The sequence below is a fragment of the Sciurus carolinensis genome, chromosome 5 (genome assembly GCF_902686445.1).
Source record: "Sciurus carolinensis chromosome 5, mSciCar1.2, whole genome shotgun sequence".
Classification (NCBI taxonomy): domain Eukaryota; kingdom Metazoa; phylum Chordata; class Mammalia; order Rodentia; family Sciuridae; genus Sciurus; species Sciurus carolinensis.
Genome location: NC_062217.1, coordinates 118,386,687 through 118,406,083, shown reverse-complemented (window position 1 = coordinate 118,406,083; position 19,397 = coordinate 118,386,687). Strand labels below are relative to the sequence as shown.

The 19,397-nt window shown below is 36.3% G+C and overlaps 1 protein-coding gene and 1 pseudogene across 4 annotated transcripts in view; both read left to right on the top strand.

The window, feature by feature from the left end:
• Positions 1 to 19,397, top strand: part of Ctnna3 (catenin alpha 3) — a 1,721,400-nt gene that overhangs the window by 1,197,833 nt on the left and 504,170 nt on the right. The gene's annotated exons all lie outside the window — the stretch shown is intronic.
• On the top strand, positions 2,288 to 2,885 carry LOC124984788 (ER lumen protein-retaining receptor 1-like; annotated as a pseudogene).

Below are 19,397 nucleotides of genomic sequence, written 5' to 3'. Positions count from 1 at the left end.
ATTTTACATATGTCAGTGTTAAATTGAGCACGAAACAAAAATCCAACTTATAAAAGATTTGTTTTGGAATATATTCAAAATGGGTGTCTGAGTATTTTCAGCAACCAATATATATGTGTGTAAATTTTGATATTTCTTTGAGTCAGGTATAAAGCAACCTCAAGTATAATCAGTATAAGAATAGTATAGAAAAGTATTTTGCTCATCTACAGAATTGAATACATACTCAAATAATAAAAACAACCAGAATTAGAAATTTCTTCAGAATGTGCCTTTAAGAATTCACAGAATGCTTACAGTGTAACAGATATTTATACTTGATGCCACTATACAAATCTGTTATTAATTAAATTGTAATAAATTCTTTTAATATATTCACCCAGATTAGTTTTAAAGACAACAGAGGAATATTCAGTGAAATGAAAAGCTGTATTGGACTTGCTGATATGGAAATTGTTGATGTAAAACAAAACAAAAGCAAAAGCAAAAAAATAAATAAATAAATAACCTCATAGCCACATGGGAAATTAATACAAAATCATCTTAGAAAAGGATTTTACAATATTTTCATCATGGTAAAAAGAAGCCTGAAAAAATCTTAATATGCTGAAGAAGTATTAAATCTAAGAAACAGAGAAACCATAAGAAACCTAAGATATTTTAGAGCATACCTATTGTAACTATGTTGTTTATGAGTCATTATAAAACGAAGGAAGATATATAGTAATACTAGAAATAAAGCACCAAGGCATTAGATCCATATTAGAATTTTCATTTATGTTTATAATTACAAAAAGTCTCCTCTTTCAGTGATGATTTTCAAGGTACTGAGAAACATGGACAATAACTAATAAGAATTCTTTCATATTTCCAACTTTGTTCCCTCTCTTGGCATCAGATCTGCTATTTACTCCCTCCTCCACACCACTTTACAACCCAGATTGTCAGTCTGTGAACTTCCTAGCCAGTAATTGGTCCAGATTGTTAGCCTGCGAACCTCCTCACCAGCCATTGGTCCGTTATTAGTCCGTGAAATTCAACTACTTAAGAATGACTCCACCACCATTCTTTATCTCTCTCCCTCACTCTTACTTTTGTGCGTATGCGCTCTCTCTCTCTCTCTCTCTCTCTCTTCCTCTCTCTCCCTCTCTCTCTCATTTTCTCTTTCTTTTTCTCACCCTGTGGCAGACACTCTACCTGTCCACTTAATAAAACCTCTTATGTGAGTTCCTGTGTCTGGAGTGGTTTCTGGGTGCTGTCATTGGTGCTGTGACTGGGATGGGCTCTTCTACCACCACTTAGGTGGGTGGAATTCCATCTGTCACACCAGAACCTGAGACACTGGTCTCACCTTCCATTTGCCTGGACATTCTCCTCTACATCCAGACACTGGCTTCAGATTGGTGAGTTTTCCCCTAGGTTAACTTAAACACTCCTCTGTTGACCTGAGATGCAATCATTGATCTGATCTTCCTGTGCCCTCAAGGCAGTTGAGGAGTGGGGGTTCCCCCAGGCACGACTTTTACAGTTGTGGCTGGGCCACTTTGTTGACCTTATCTGACGAATGGGTCCCCAATTTTTATGGTGGAGATTCTCTCTCAGGGTTGAGGCTCGTCTTTGCTCTCTGTCTCAAAAATCCTGATGTCAGGTCCTCAACTCTCTTGGCTTTTGCTTTTGCCTGGCACACACTGGTGGTCAGGTGATGACCCCCATCACTATGCTGCCTTCTTGTCTCCAGCTAACTAGTTTATGACCTCAGGACACCTTGGACACTGACTCAGCTGTATCAGTCTCCACCATTGAATCTGGGTCCTCCATTCTGGCAGATTCACCCCATGGGGTGTCTACTAGACAATCTTAAACCCCTTTACCTGACCCCTGGCCTAAAACCACCAAAACTTATCCTTTAGATAATCAATCCAAAATGACCATGTAATGGCATACAACTTCTGTGAGCAAGCAGGCAGATGGAAAGGGATTCCTTATCTTTAAGTTTTCTCTTTCTTGCTCACTAAATCTGATCTTTGCTCTTCCTGCAAACACGAACACCTCCTTTTTCCTTCTTCTCCCCCTCTTAATCCCTTCTCCTCCTCCCTTTTCCCCACTTTAGCTTGGCCACCAGTTCCAGCCTTTGCACCCCCTCATAGAGCCCTCTCCCCAGAGTGGAGCCCACCAGAGGGTCCCCTCTCCTGCCCCTCTGCCTGTTGCCCACCAGAACAGCAGCCCTGGGGGAAAGCCCCTGCCAGCCTGCCTCCCTCCAGCTCAGCCCTGCCAGAGCCTGCCAGCCATGAATCTCTTCCGATTCCTGGGAGACCTCTCCCACCTCCTAGCCATCATCTTGCCACTGCTTAAAATCTGGAAGTCCCACTCATGTGCCAGGATTTCAGGGAAGAGCCAGGTCCTGTTTGCTGTGGTGTTCACTGCCCGCTACCTGGACCTCTTCACCAACTACATCTCACTTTACAGCATATGTATGAAGGTGGTTTACGTAGCCTGCTCTTTCACCATGACCTGGATGATTTACAGCAAATTCAAAGTCACTTATGATGGGAACCATGATACATTCTGGGTGGAGTTCCTTGTCTTCCCATGGCCATCCTGGCATTCCTGGTCAGCAGGACTTCACCCCTCTGGAGATCCTCTGGACCTTCTCTATCTACCTAGAGTCAGTGACCATCTTGCCACAGCTGTTCATGGTGAGCAAGACTGGTGAGGCAGAGACCATTACCAGCCATTACCTGTTTGTGCTGGGTGTCTACTGCACCCTCTATCTCCTCAACTGGATTTGGTGCTACCACTTTGAGGGCTTCTTCAATCTTATCACCATCTTGGCCAGCCTGGTTCAGCCTTCCTTCTACTGGTGGAATGAGACTCATTGCCCCTAACCAGTAGTATCTATAAAAACAAAAAGGGAATAATATTGGCATCAGATCTGCTATTTTACTGCTGCCATTATTCTCCCTCCCCCACACCACTTTACAACCCAGATTGTCAGTCTGTGAACTTCCTAGCCAGTAATTGGTCCAGATTGTTAGCCCGCGAACCTCCTCACCAGCCATTGGTTCATTGTTATTAGCCCGTGAAATTTGACTACTTAAGAATGGCTCCACCACCATTCTTTCTCTCTCTCTCTTCCTCCCACTCTTGTGTGTGCTCTCTCCCTTCTAATTTTCTCTCTCTCTCTCTCTCTCACCCTGCAGGCAATCACTCTACCTGTCTACTTAATAAAATCTCTTATGTGAGTTCCTGTGTCCAGAGTGGTTTCCGGGTGCTTTCACTTTCTCCAGAGGTTACAGTTTTTAACAGTTAAAAAAAAAAAAAGTATCCTTTCCATTATATTTGGATCCTTAAGGGTTAATATGGAAGAATAAGACATAATTCATTCTAAGAGGGTGAAATTTAAGATGATGCCAAGCATCTCTTGCTCCTATCTTCCAGGGTCAGGTTTCTTGAAATTGCCTCGCACAGTTTTTAGTTCCTCAGGTATTTTTCTCTACCTCGCGCAATCTATTTTTTTTCAGGAGAAGTAATGGCATTCTAATTAACAAATGTTCAATGCATGTTTCTAACTGCCTTTTTCACTGACATCACCAACTAATTACCTTTCTTGTTCTCCATTCCACCGCATTCAGCCTGAATCCAGGCTCTCCTGACTTTCTTCCCACTTCCGTCTACTTGTCAGTCTCCTTCCCTGACTTGTCTCTTTCTCTTTCTTAATACTAGTATTTTTCAGTGTCTTCTCCTTTTTGTTTTCTCAGACTTCTCATTCTATTTACATAATGTAATTAATGCCCCAGGTTTCCAGTAAAATCCAAGTTTTTATCTTCTTTTAGATGATCCATTCAAATGTTCTCCTCTTGATTAAAAACTGCCCATGTTTTTTTCCATGTGTAAAACCAAGTGGCTGATAGCTGCTAAAGAAAACATTACTGAACAGATTGATATTACTATAAGTTAATGCTTATTCTTCTCATTCAGATCTTTAATATCATCTATAAATTTTATAGGGTTTTTCTGACATCTCATAATTAGAATTTCAAACATTCTCTGTTATTCAAACTTTCTTCTACTGCATTCCCATTGGTGTTTGGCAGATGATCTTCCTCCTGTTTTGCAGATTAAAAACACAACAAATGGCAATATCTTCTCCCTAACCCACGCCCAAAACTTAAGAGTCTGGAGTTCTCTAGTCTTGGTCAAGGAATAGCAGCTTCTCCTAATCAAGGTCAACACCTGCAAATTACTTTGGATCTGTTTCTTCTTATCTTATCATGAATCTTGCTTCACTCCTTATTTTTTATATGTGTTTTACTACATACAGTGAATCCTTCCCAAAATATTTTAAGCAAACGCAACTCTATTTCATTACGCAAAAATTCCTCTAGCTTAACTTACTTCACTTCATTTTTCTCAGAAGAAGCTATATTATTCTAATTTCTGTTCTTCCTGTTTATTTTTTTTCAATTAAATCTGGTTTCTGAATTTATTTCTGGAATAATATTTCTTCTTAAAGTCAGCAACAATTTAAATATTAATAGAGACTATGAAGATATTTCACTCATCAGGTTATGTGACCTCTCAGCATTTTATACACTCCTTTTTTACATACATTTTTCTCTTAGCTTCCAGGACTCCCCCACTCTTCTATCTTTCTGTGTTTCTTTGATAAGTTCATTTTCTTCATTTTGGTCTTTAGATATACTCCAAGGTGCAGTGTTCTCTTTGATCTAAAGTCTTTCACTTTCTGATTTTGATTACTATTTAAATGCAAGTTATTCATGAATTTTTATCTTCATAGACCTTTTATCAGCACCTCACAATAAAGTATTCAATTGTCATGATGATACATTTAATTTTATATTTCAGAGGTACTTCCAACAGGAGCCTGTGCAAAATCAATCCTATGATCTTTGATTCCACATCACCACATAGTCCACCACCATCTCTCTTTTTGATGCCCTTTTCCTTTCAAACATGTTGCCAGATTTTACTGATCCTATTTCCCAGATATCTCTCTATTATGTTCATTTCTTTTAATTTTCAGTATCATCCTAGTTGAAACTTCCATTATTCTTTATCTAAGGTCATAGTGCTAGGTAAGATATATCCATCCTACTTACATCCACTTGTGCCCACCTATATTTAATTATTTGTCCTGCAGTGTTCCTTCCAAAATAAAGATTTGCATTTCTCATGCACAGACCTCAGTGTTACTCTTCTTCTGTACTCTGTGTCTTCTGACTAGAATACTTTTTATTCTTGTTCTTGGGCTAAACAACACAAATTTGACAAACTTTGCAGGAATTTCCATTACTGACAGTATATTGTATATTCGTTGTTTTCTTTTGGCACTCTGGCCATTGTTCTCTGAGTTCCAACTAAATAATTCCATGTTCTGCCACAAAACACTGAATTATCCTACTTCATTACCTTTGATCATTTTGTACTCTTCATCTTGAATATCTCCTCTCTCAGCTCCTTCTCTCATGCTCATCTTTGAGATCTTAAGCTTTCTAAACCTTTCACATTAACTTAAAATTCCTTGATATATGATTACATAGTTTTCAGTAATTTTCCTTCATATTTAATTAACAAATGTCTGTGTAATTATATAATTTATTTTGTCTCTCTGATGTGTATGAGCCCATTGGTTCAGGGACTATTTGTTTTTGTTCATCATTATTTCCCAGTGTTCAGTACAAATTAAGTATTTATTAAATATTTGTTAAATGAATGAAAATAAATGCAGTCATTCATTTGTACATTGGATCCAGGTTTTCATTGACTCCTTTTTAACTTTTATTTGTCTTTCACTTATTTTGATGCAGATGTTCATTATTGTGTTATTAATAATGGAAATAATTTACAAATCTAAATTAAGGGAAGATGAAGTAAATTATGATAAATTCATATCTGAGCACCTGAAATGTTTATGTAAAACTATTAGAAGAAAACATTACAAAAATTTAAGTGTGATTAGATGTGGTATTATATGTGATTCTTCTTATTTTTTCTAGCTTTACTGAGATAGAATTAGCATATAGAAATTTATGTTCTTAGTGTACGATGTGATATTTTGATACATATAATAAATATATGATATATGTATACATGACTACTACCATCAAACTAATTAACATACCTATCACCTCACACCATTAGTATTTAACTATACTTACCATGCTGTACTCTAGATCTCTAGAACTTGTTCATCCTGCCTACATGAAACTTCTTATCTTTTGACCAACATCTTCCCATTTCTCCCTTCCTGACTCTTCTTTTAAGTCAGGAATTGATTTAAAATCAAATTTTTAATAAAATATGTCTAAATTATGCATTTGAAGAAAGATCGTACCTATAAGACATGTCATCTTGTGTGTGGTGTTCTGCACAGAATCCTGCAATGATTCAGTCATTAGGACCATCAGTTGGTATGAGCTCTCTATATACTTGATTTTTAAAATACATCGTAATTAATGTCCATTACTTTTGGCAGTTCTGACACCATAGTTCTTGAATATTTCAACATATTTACTGATCATTTCACTGCTTGAAGAATTTAAGTAAATTGCCTAGAAGAAGCATCTTCAGGGAACTAATAGCAAATGAGAATTTCTTGATTGCACTTTAAAATTAAAATTGCTCTTCTCTCCCTTTCAGTATAATAGCTGTGCCATTAGTATTTATTCATTAATATACTGTAACTAATAGGTTTTACAATTCTAGGTTCAGTTCCTTATTATTACACTGTGGAAGACCCTACTGCTATTATGGGGTATTTGAGTTGAGGAAGAAAAAATAAATGTGCACTAGTAAAGACTAATATTGTTGTTGTTTTTTGACCTCTCTGAAGGTCGAAAAGTTTGCAAATAAACCACTAAATAAAATGATGCCTTCAGATTCAAGTAACTGAATTCTGACTTTACTTACATTAGAAAATGACAGAATCCCCAAATTAGGACAACATAAGCTCTGACTTCATTTCTCTGCTGTCATCTTCTCTAAACCCTTTCTATGTTGGATAGGTAAGTTTTCTAGCTCTCAGTAAAATGGTGATAACAATTCTGGGTATCACGCCTACACACCAAAAATTTCCAGAGTTAAAAAAGAATTGTCTCAAATTGCTTCTCCTTGTAAAAGCCTGGACATGGTCTCATGTCTCCTTTATAAGAACTGTAGAAAAGTCTATTCTTCAACCAATCACTGGCAAGGACAAAAGGACTGCCATTTTTGTCTTAGACAAGTCAGATCATACTCCCTGAGGTTAAGATAAGATATAGTTTGAAGCACAAGAAATATTTAAGGATTTTGTAAATCTGCACAAAAGTCAGAGTTGCTTAGAAAGGAGTGAGTAGTCAATCAAGAAGCATCTGCTACAACCAGCATTCATTCTCATATTTCTTTATGGATGATTATGTGGTATTTCAATTGCTCTGATGAGGCAGGGTATGTATACACACCAAGGGACCCAGTAAACACCAGAAAAGTAGAGAAAGATTTGCCCATGAGAAGAAATCCCTTCATGGTAGCATTTAAAGGAACAAAGCATTGATGGAGACTGCTAAAGGTACATAAATGAAGATATAATGGATAGCCACAATAATGTAGAGTAAGATTCTATGAAGTCTGCCATTTATTCATTGGGTAAAATTCATTCAGTAAAAATACTAGAGTGTCTCCTATGTGCCAGGTCAGATTCTAATCTTGAGGTTAGAGTCCTTACCTTTTGAGACTTACAATGTAGTAGGAGAAACAGTTATTCAACAGATAAACATAATGTCAATTAATGATGATTTTCATAAGAAAAAAACAGGCAAAGTTCCAAAACTTGATGGGAAGTGACTTTTTATACACACATGCTTCTCAAACATAAATATGAACATATATCATCTGAGGATATTACTAACAAAAGATTTTGGTTTATTTGGTCTAGGATAACTTGTGTGATTACACATTTCTTAAAAGCTCCTACATCAGGTCAATGCTATCAGTTCATGAACACTGCTTTAAGTTGTGAGGTTTTAGGGTGATAGTTAAGCAGAGGCCTGAATGGAATGTACTCTTGTAGGGGCAGAAAATTCCACAAGATTGAATGCAAAGGCTCAAGAGGGAGACTGACTCAACTTGGTGAGAGAAGGGTAAAATGTAGTAAATAAGGCCAGAGGGATCTCCAGCAGTCATCATGAATAGTATATAGGTCAACCTAAGGATTTTGGATGATTTTTATTGTAATGAAATGTCCTTATAGGATGATAGGTTTATTAGTTGGATTTCTCCAGGGACACATATCTTATGATTTGGATGGAGGTGTCACCCAAAAGTTCCTGTGTTAAACAGGAATGTTCAGGATAAAGATTAAATTAAGAGACTGTAACCTAATTAGTCCATCATAGTTTGAATGGACTTAGTGTGTGGTAACTGTAGGCAGGTAGGGAGTGGCTAGAGGAGGTGGGTCACTGGGTATAAGCCCTGGAAGGGTACATCTTTCTTGTGGTCCCTTCCCTTTTCCCCTCTGTGCTGCCTTACTGCCACGAAGGGAGCAGCTTTCCTCTGGTGGGCACTTCTCCCATGATGTGCTGCTTTACCTTGGGCCCAGAACCATGGAGTCAATTATTTGTGTGCTGAGACCTTTGAAACTGTAAGTCCCTAGATTTTTCCTCCTCTAAGTTATCTTGTTGGGTATTTTGGTCACACTGATGCAAAACTGACTGAAACAAGTTGATACCAAGAAGTGGGGGTCATTGCTGTGATGAACTTGACCCTGTGATTCAGAAGCCTTTGGGAATGGTTTGAAAGAGGAATTCTGAAAAATTTAGAAATGCAAATTGGAAAAGCTTTAGAGTGTTGTAAACAGAACATAATGGGTGATTGTGGTGAGAACTCGGAAGACCAGATGCTGATAGAAAGTGCTCATGAGTTTTCAAAGGGAAATGACTCTACTGGGAATCAACTAGAGTTCACTCATGTTATATTCTGGAAAAGAACTTGTCCACATGTTTTTTCCATTTTTCTCTGAGACTTTATGTAAGGATAAATTTAAAACTGATGGACTAATTACTCTGGTGGAAAACATTAAAAGGAAGCACAGTATTCAGTCAGTGTCATAGATATTGTTGGCGGCTTTTAGCCAGGTTTACTATGAGAATTAGAAACTGAAAACAGAACTAATGGAATTTTACAAACTTGCAGTTTGACCAAAAAAGTACATGAAAAGGGGGGACCAAGGAAGGTGTACATGTTAAATAGATTAAAAAACAAAAACCCCTAAAGGAAGCTAAGTACTTTGACATAGATAATAGGAAAGATGCCTCAAAGGCCTCTCAAATTTGCAAGACCATGTCCACTATAGGCTCCATGGTATAGAAGAGAAAATTCCTTTGAGAAGAGATCACGGGGGCACCCCGCTTGCACTGCACTGGGTGGGGGACCTAATAAGTTGTTTTATTCTGCTGATCATGCAGGCACTCAAAGGCTGCTGCAGCCATGATACCAGGGGCCCAGATACTGCACTTGCCTGTGGCAGACCTTGGTGTCACCCATCAGGTGCTGTTTTTGCAGGGATGCAAGATGCTGAAGTTAGGGATCGTACAGACGTCCATCAAGATTTCAGAGGAAGGCCTGGGAGGCTGCCCCAGAGAAGGCCATGTGTAAAGCTGTTAAGGTTAAGACTAAACTGGAATGGAGGCACTAGGAATTAGGAGATGCCAGTAATGTGGATTGTGCTGAGAAAAGCTGCTAGCTGCAGAGAGAGTCACACTGAAAGAGACCCCATATGTGCTGTGACCTATGATTTCAAAGGGTACAGTGTCCCAGGTTCTCTAGAGATCATATCACATGGCCAAATGTCCTAGATGGAGTTATGTATAAAATTATGGAAACTATTCGCCTGGCTGGATTTTGGTTTTGCTTTGGACCTATCCCTTCTTTCTATGCCCCATTCCTTCCATTTGGAATAGGAATGTTTAGGAATGTTTACCCTATACCACTGTATATTGGATATATGCAACTTCCTTTTGATTTTCACAGGGGCTTAAAATAAGAGTTTGCCTTGAGTCTCAGAGAAGTCAAAACTTGAATTTTGGACATACTGATGCTATTACAAATAAGGGGCTAAATGTGTTTTGAATTGTGAAATGGACATGAGTTATTGGGGACCAGGGGCAGAATGTTATGTTTTGGATATGAGATGTTCCCCAAAAGCTCCTGTTAATGCAGGAACATTCAAGGGTAAATGAATAGGCTATGAGAGCTGTAACCTAATCAGTTCATTCTAGCTTGAATGGACAGAGTGTGTTGTAATTTTAGATAGGTGGGGCCTGACTAGAATAGGTAGGTCACTGGGGGTATGCCCTGGAAGGCACATCTTCCCTACAGCCCTTTCCTGCCCCAACCCTCTCTCTCTGCTTCCTGACCCATGGATGAGCTGGGCAGTGTTTCCTCTGATGGGCCTTTATTCATGATGTGCTATATGAACTTGGCCCAGGGTCATGGAATTGACCATCTGTGAACTAAGACCTTTGAAACATTGAACCCCAAATAAACTTTTCCTCCTTTAGGTTATTTTTGTTGGATATTTTGGTCACAATTATGAAAAATTAACTAAAACAAGAGCTAATAGAGTGTGTGAGCATGCGTGCACATGTGGACGGTGGGGGGGAACAGGAGAAGGAGAAAGGAGAGGAAGAGGAAATTATTTGAAGTAATCGTAATTGGAAGTTATTGGCTCATGCAATTATAGAGGCTGGCAATTCCAAAATATGCAGAGCAGGCCAGTCAGCAGGTTATAGACCCAATAAAGAGTTGATGTGGCTCCAATGAGAAGGCACTCTTCTGGAAAAATTCTCTCTTTCTTGGGGATACCATTCTTTAGAAACTTCAATTAATTTGACTAGACCCACCTATATTATGAGGATACTATACCTAAGTATATTGATAATAAGGATAATATACCTAAGTAGTATGATTTTAAGGATTGTTCTTATTTTTAAAAATAATTCACATCAACATTCAGACATAGTTAACCAAATATCTAGGTACTGACAGTAAACTTTACACACAAAATTAATCCTCACAAAGAGCATGTAAATACATTATTATTTATTATCTTCATTTAGTACATTTTGGGTGCATTTATAATATGGGTTAAATTTGAAATTTCTAATGTTTCTTTCAGCTCTTTTCAACCCCCTGATTATATGATGTACTTATCATATAACACCTTGGACCATTTCAGGTGGGACAAAAATCTGTTAGGAATCACTTTCATGCTGGTGGTATTCTGTGTGTTCATCTGGTGTTTTCTGAGCCAGGCAAGAGACCACAGATCACCAAGGTAATGAAGCAGACCAGGTCAGGATGTATAGGATATTTTTTGCCACCTGATTCTCAACCAGTGGACCAAAGCCATTAGATTTTACCATGTGAATACAAATTTACCAAGCATTAAAGATGCAAGAAAGTAAACAATTTACCCTCATGTATAGTAAGATTGAAGAAGTTGTTCCAATGAAGGTCTTAATCAGATTCCCATGCAAGCTACCTTAAAGGGACCGTGCGATCTGTGAAGCAAGTTTAAGTAAAAGCATTGTGGGAAAAGAATGAATTGGTTCAATAGTATTAAACTCTAAAGGATGATGGGAAAATAAGTTAATATAGCCACTATGAAGAACAGTGTGGTAGTTCCTCAAAAGACTAAAAATAGATCTACCATATAATACAACTATCTCACTTCTAGGTATATAGCTAAGAAAATGAAATTGGCTTATCAAAGAGATTCTTGTATTCCATGTGTATTGTAGTACTATTCAAAATTACCAAAATATGAAATCAACTGAAGTTATTCATTGACAGATAAATGAATAAATGAAGAACAGTGTGGTTGTTCCTCAAAAGACTAAAAATAGATCTACCATATGATACAACTATCTCACTTCTAGGTATATATTCAAGAAAATGAAATCAACTTATCAAAGAGATTCTTATATTCCATGCGTATTGTAGTACTATTCAAAATTACCAAAATATGAAATCAACTGAAGTTATTCATTGACAGATAAATGAATAAATAAAATATAGTATATGTACTCTATGGAGAATTATTGAGGCATAAATAAGAATAAAATCTTGTATTTGCAGCAAAATGGAGACTTTATGTTAAGTGAAATAAGCCAGACAAAGAAGGCAGTTATCACATGTTCTCTTTATATGTGGAAGCTAAAAAAGTTGGTCTGAAAGTATGAAAGTAGAGTAGAGATTGCTAGAAGTTATAAAGGGTGGGAGTAGAAGACAGAAGTAGAATGAATACTTGCTGTCATAATAAAGTTAGTTACAATGAATGATTCTAGTGCTCTACAGTACAGTATAGCAACTATAGTTCACAATAACCTATTACATATTTGAGAAGAACCAGAAAAGAGGTGCTTTTAGGCTGTGAACATAAATGAGAGACAAGGAAATGGAAATACAAATTATTTCTCCTTTTATCATTATAAATTATGTACATGTTTGAAATATTACACTGCACCCCATAAATATATACAATTATGTTAATTAAAAAGAAAAATTTTTAATTTTTAGATAAATATACCCTGTAGGAGGAAGATTAGTTAACAAATAAGAAATGCATTCAGATTCTGTAAGGGAAAACTCAGACCTCTCATCATGAATTTCTTAGAAATAATTTAGTCGAATATTTTTATATTATAAAATAATACATGTTTACTGGAAAACCAAAAAAACAAAGCCTGAAATTCCCCAGAGAGTTATTTAATGGAATATCGCCTAATTAGCATACTTTCCCTATCTTACAATTCATAGTAGTAGCTAAAGCAGAGATATTAAAAAGACCATTTAATAAAAAATACTAAATATTTTTATTGAAATACTGAGTATAAAGATTGCACATGCACCCTGAGAAGTTCTGTGCCCCAGCTATTAATTATCCATTCATCTTCCTTTATTTTTATTGTAAACAAATGGGGGTACAACTTGTTTCTCTGTTTGTATATGAAGTAGAGGCATACCATTTGTGTAATCATACATTTACATAGGGTAATGGTGTTTGATTAATTCTGTTATTTTTCCCTCCCACCCCTCTTTTCCCTCTATACAGTCCCTCTTTCCTCCATTCTTGCCTCCCTCCCACCCCCCATTATATATCATCATCCTCTTATCAGTGAGATCATTCGTCCTCTGGTTTTTTTGAGATTGGCTTATCTCACTTAGTCTGATATTCTCCATTTCCATCCACTTGCCTGCAAATGCCATAATTTTATTCTTCTTTATGGCTGAGTAATATTCCATTGTATATATATATACCACAGTTTCTTTATTCATTCATTAATTGAAGGGCATCTAGGTTGGTTGCACAATATGGCTATTGCGAATTGAGCAACTATGAACATTGGTGTGACTGCATCACTGTAGTATGCTGATTTTAAGTCCTTTGGGTATAGGCCAAGAAGTGGGATAGTTGGGTCAAATGGTGGTTCTATTCCAAGTTTTCTAAGGAATCTCCACACTGCTTTCCAGAGTGACTGCACTAATTGGCAACCCCACCAGCAATGTATGAGTGTACCTTTTTCCCCACATCCTCGCCAACACCTATTGTTGCTTGTGTTCTTGATAATCGCCATTCTAATTGGGGTGAGATGGAATCTTAGGGTAGTTTTGATTTGCATTTCTCTTATTACTAGAAATGTTGAACACTTTTTCATATATCTGTTGATTTCTTGTAGATCTTCTTCTGTGAAGTGTCTGTTCATTTCCTTAGCCCATTTGTTGATTGGGTTATTTGTATTCTTGGTGTCGAGTTTTTAATCACTGTCCTTGAAACACGTTTTTTCCTTATGAGTTGATATATAAAATTTGGAAGTGGCTGCTCTTCTGCTCAGACCACATAGTTGCTGCTGCTTTTCCTCCTCTTCCCCTTTTCCTTCCCCTTCACCTTCTTCTTCTTCTTCCTCCTCCTTCTCCTCCTCCCCTCTTTCTTCTCCTCTTCCTCCTCCTCCTCCTTCTTTTATCAGAACATCATTCCAAGTTCTGACATTAAGCTCTTCCAGAACCTAAATTGGATCTATACTTTTCCCAGGCTCAGCAAAGGAGGAAATAGCTCATTCTCCTGAATTCCCTCTCATCAATATAGAGATTAATTTATTTTTTCCAAATTATAGCACATACGTGATCTTTACAACGTTCATAGGTTATTCCACCCATGCAAATGCTTTTACATAAATTGCTAATTTAGGGAATAAATTTTTCTGCATACTCTTCTACCTATATCTCAGCCTGGAGTGAGTGTTAAATCTGGGAAGTTTTCGATTTGAAAGAAGCATTTCAACTATATCGTTAGGAAGCAACATCAACATAGAAGAGAAGACATATGAACACAAAAGCTATTACACTAGGAAATAACAATTTAATAAAAGGAACTGATTCCCCCCAGAATAAAAATGAATTTTATTATTTTGAACTTAAATTTCAGTAAATTGTCCTTAAAATATTTTGAAAAATTAAAAGGTTTATAGAAGAAAAATTTTTTTAAGTAAAAAGATCATTTCAGTTTTTAATGATGCTAACTCTGTACTCAGTTTATGTATGACTCTTCTGTTTCAAGTGTCCTAAGACCTTGATGAATCTACTCACTCAGTCTGTTTGATCAGAAATAAATAATACATTTTTTAATATGTCTGTTGATAGCTTGCAGATCTTCTTTATGAAGTGTCTGCTCATTTCCTTAGCCCAGTTTTTGATTGGTTTATTTGTATTTATGGTGTAAATTTTTTTGAGTTCTTTATAGACTGGAGATTAGTGCTCTATCTGAGGTGTTTGTGGCAAAGATTTTCTCCCACTCTGTAGACTCTCTCTTCACATTGTTGATTGTTTCCTTTGCTGAGAAAAAGATTTTTAGTTTGAATCTATCCCAATTAATGATTCTTACATTGATTTTCTTGTGCTTTGGAAGTCATGTTAAGGAAGTCTGGTCCTAAGCTGACATGATAAAGATTTGGACTTACCTTTTCTTCTATTAAGCGCAGGGTCTCTAGTGTAATTCCTAGGTCCTTGATTCATTTTGAGTTGAGTTTCATACAGGGTGAGAGTTAGGGGTTTAGTTTCATTCTGCTGCATATGGATTTCCAGTTTTCCCAGCACCATTTGTTGAAGAGGTTATCTTTTCTCCATTTTATGTTTTTGGCACCTTTGTGTAGTATGAGAAAAATGTATTTATGTGGGCTTGCCTCTTTGTTCTCTATTCTGTACCATTGGTCTACCTGTCTATTTTGGTGTCAATACCATACCGTTTTTGTTACTATTGCTCTATAGTATAGTTGAAGGTCTGGTATTGTGATACCACCTGCTTTACTCTTCCTGCTAAGGATTGCTTTGGCTATTCTGGATCTCAGCTGGTACAGCCATTCTGGAAAGCAGTATGGAGATTTATCAGAAAACTTGGAATAGAATCACCATTTGACTCAGCTATCCCACTCCTTGACCTATACCCAAAGGACTTAAAATCAGCATACTATAGTAAAGCAGCCATGCCAATGTTTATAGCAACTCAATTCACAATAGCTAGATTATGGAACTCATCTAAATGCCCTTCAAAAGATGAATGGATAAAGAAACTGTGGTATATATACACAATGGAATATTACTCAGTCATAAAGAATAATAATATTATGGCATTTGCAGATAAATGGATAGAATTAGAGAATATCATGCTAAATGAAATAAGTAGATCCCAAAAAATGAAAGTCTGAATGATTTCTTTGATTAGTGGATAATGATACATAACAGAGGGGTAAAGGGATAAGGGAAGAATGGAGGAAGGATGGATTGTGTAGAGAGAAATAAAGGGTGGGGAGGAGGCGGCAGGAAGGAAACATAATGAGACAAACATCAGTCCCCTATGTACATGAATGATTACACAAATGATGTGACTCCCTGTACAACCAGAGAAACAAAAGTTGTACCCCATTTGTATACAATGAATCTAAATAAAAAAATTTAAAAAGAAAATAAATGATACTATTTGTATCTGTATTTAGAATCATCATGAGAATGAAACAAAATAATTTATGTAAAATTATAAGACACTTAACATAAGCAATGATACCTAATAAGACTGCAGTAAAAGATGTCCCATTATTTTTAGTACCATTGTTAGGTAAATGCTAATTTGGCATTGAACGATAAACCTATCACAAAATAGGAAAGAAACAGAAAGAAGGACTATTATAATAAGTAAAATATGAAGACGATGAAGGAAAAACAAGCATATAGGCAAACTTGAATGTGATTATGATCACAATAATATTAACCATAATATTAATGATTAATCATGTTACATGTGGGAGAAAACTGGCAGGTAATTTTATTGGCTAAGAATAAAAAAGATGTAATGATTCGTTTGTAAACTTAAAAGATTCCAAATTAATTTGTTATCAAGAAAGAGAAAGTTAAATCTTATAGAAAATTGAGATTTGTCTTATATGATATTGATCCATATTTTTCTCCCCAGTTTTATTTAGGGACTTTTCTGTCAGTGCATGGCCCATGAAATTAATTTACCCTAATCTTCTCTTTTAAATGTACATTTTTGGGGGTAAAGAGGCTGTCCATATGGAGCAATATAAATAGAATAAAGTATTATTTACAGGTGAAAGCCTGACACATCAGACTAATCTTACCAAGGACCTCTTCTTGCACCACCAGGAAGGCAGGTCACATCCTGTACTGCCACCTTAGTCCTCTGCTCATCCCTTGTTAATTTCATAGAAAATTTATGACCTACTCACTTGGCAGTATACTTTCCATCATTTTTAATACTTTTAATTATGAAATACATAATAATTAGGAATAAGTAGATTATCTTAAAGAAATATCCTCCATGTAAGGTTCTCTTATATATATGCAAGTTGAATACCTGTGTTTTTCCCCCCCCTACTAGGATCACCCTTTCCTTTAAGCCTCTCCTAGCAAAGTCTGATCATCCATGACTCAGGATAATGTATAATGTTCAGTCATCATCAGATAACCTCCCAAATATTCCTCCAGACCTCTAGGAAAAGCTCAGGTCCCACAAGCATGTCTAATACAGGAGCACATGCTCCTTAGCCTGACTCCAGGCTCCACTGGTGACTGATGACTGATTGATACCAGGTCGTAAATGTTTTCCAAACTACTACTTCTCTCTTTTCATTGCTTCAGCCATAATACAGCTCACACCAGGTGTGTCGTATTCTCTCTCTCTCTCTCTCTCTCTCTCTCTCTCTCTTCCTCTCTCTCTCCTGAACGACTGAGCATAAGCTAAAGAATTTAAAATCCACAAAGAAAAATGCTTTAAGCCAACACCCATAACAGTAGTTTAGAAACCAAGACTTTTTTTGTAAGAGGAGGGAAAATTAGGATTTGTGAGTTCAAAGAACCAGAATTTATACTATAAATAAATACAATGGGAAAAAAATGCAGAATTTCTTTTCAGAGCAGGTTTCCTACCACTTAGAAAATAAAATTCCATGTAGTTAATTAATTAGAGATTATAGCAGTAATTTTGCCTGGAATTATATGCTCCTTAAGTCCTACAGAAAGTCCTAGTTCCCAGTTTCTCTAAGGCCTTCAGCTGGAACCAGAGGGAAAGTCATAAAAAGCAACGGAAAGGAAATGGAACAATAACAGGAAAGCAGGTAAAACACAGCAAAAACCCACTGAATCAAACCCTGGACCCTGGTTTTAGATTACTTGTGGCCTAGAGGTATAAACCAGTGTTGCACAAGTGTAGACCGCCCATCAACAACTTACATGAATTGCTATTTTTTACTAGTTAATTATTAAAATGTATCACTATAAATCAATACACTGGTTTATTCATGGAACATGTCTTTCTATCAGGTAAACTGTGCACTAACAGCTCTATATAATTTACATTCTGGCACCGGTTTTTTATTTCTACATGAACTGGCGCTTTGAATAGCATTTGTCTCAACAGGTGGGTCCAAAGGCAGCATTAAACTATTAAAGAAAATTGAGAAAATAATATAAGTCAAGACTTGTACCAAATATTAAGCTACTCATAAAAGCCATCATAATTAAAACAGTACAGTACTGGCACAAGAAAAAGCAAATAGAGCTATGAAAAACAAGAGAACCATAATGAGATGCATACGGAATAGAAATGTAAGTAGTATTGTGGATTAATTTGGAAAAATAAACAATGCTATTTTTTTAAATAATTAACTGTCCATTCGCTGTAAAATGTGGTCCATTATTTACCTCTTGACAAAAAGTGCATTCCATGTGAAATAAAGAATAAAATTTTGTTTCAATGGATATATAAGGAATTAAAAATAAAGAAGTATTTAAAAAGAATACAACAGAAAAGGAGAAGTAGAGAAATTGGAATACCTGTGTATTGGTATCCTGGTGGTAATGTAACACAGTGTAGCCACTGGGGGAACTGGTATATATTACCACTTGATTCAAAAATACCACTACTAGGGCTACAGTTATAGCTTAGTGGTAGAGTACTTGTCTAGCATGTGTGAGGCACTGGGTTGGAACTTGAGCATAAAAATATAAATAAAGGTATTGTGTCCCTCAACAATTTTTAAAAATTCCACTTCTAGATACACATGCAATCTAATTAAAAGCAGGAACATGAAGAGATATTTGTCCACCAGTGTTCACAACAGAATTATTTCCAACGTTCAAAAAGTTGAAATAACAAAAATGTCCTTAAAGGATTGAGTGGTTAAACAAAATGTGGCATATATATCTAACACAATTATTCAGTCTTAAAAAAGGAATGAAGTTCTGATATATGCTACAAGGTGGTTGACTGCTAAAAATATGCTAAATAAAATAATTCAGAAACAAAAAAGGACAAAGATTATTTGATTGTCCCGATAAGTGAGACCTATAATTATCCAATTCATAGAGATAGAAAATGGAATAATAGTTACCATTGAATTTTGACAAGCGTTTATTTAATGGGTATAGACTTCTAGTCTGGGATGATGGGAAATATATAGATGAATAGTCATGATGGAGCCAAAACAATGTGAATGTATTCAAACACAGTGGTTTCATACAACTTGTTGACTATTAATCGTTCCTTCCCTTTTATAGCTGAGCAGTGTGTCATTGCAAGTATGTATCACAATTTGTTCAAGAGCTACTGCTCAAGAGCATTTGGATTTCTTTCAGTTTGTATGATTACGATGGAGTTTCGGTAAATATTTATTTACAGTTTTTTGTGTGTGTGGACATTTTTTTCCCTTCTCTAAGATGTCTCTGATCCAGGAGTGGAATTTGTAAAGCATATGATATGCACTTGCCTTGCTTATCTCTACATAGCCCATTTGGGCAAGGCTTGACTACAGCTGAATTATATCTTGGGA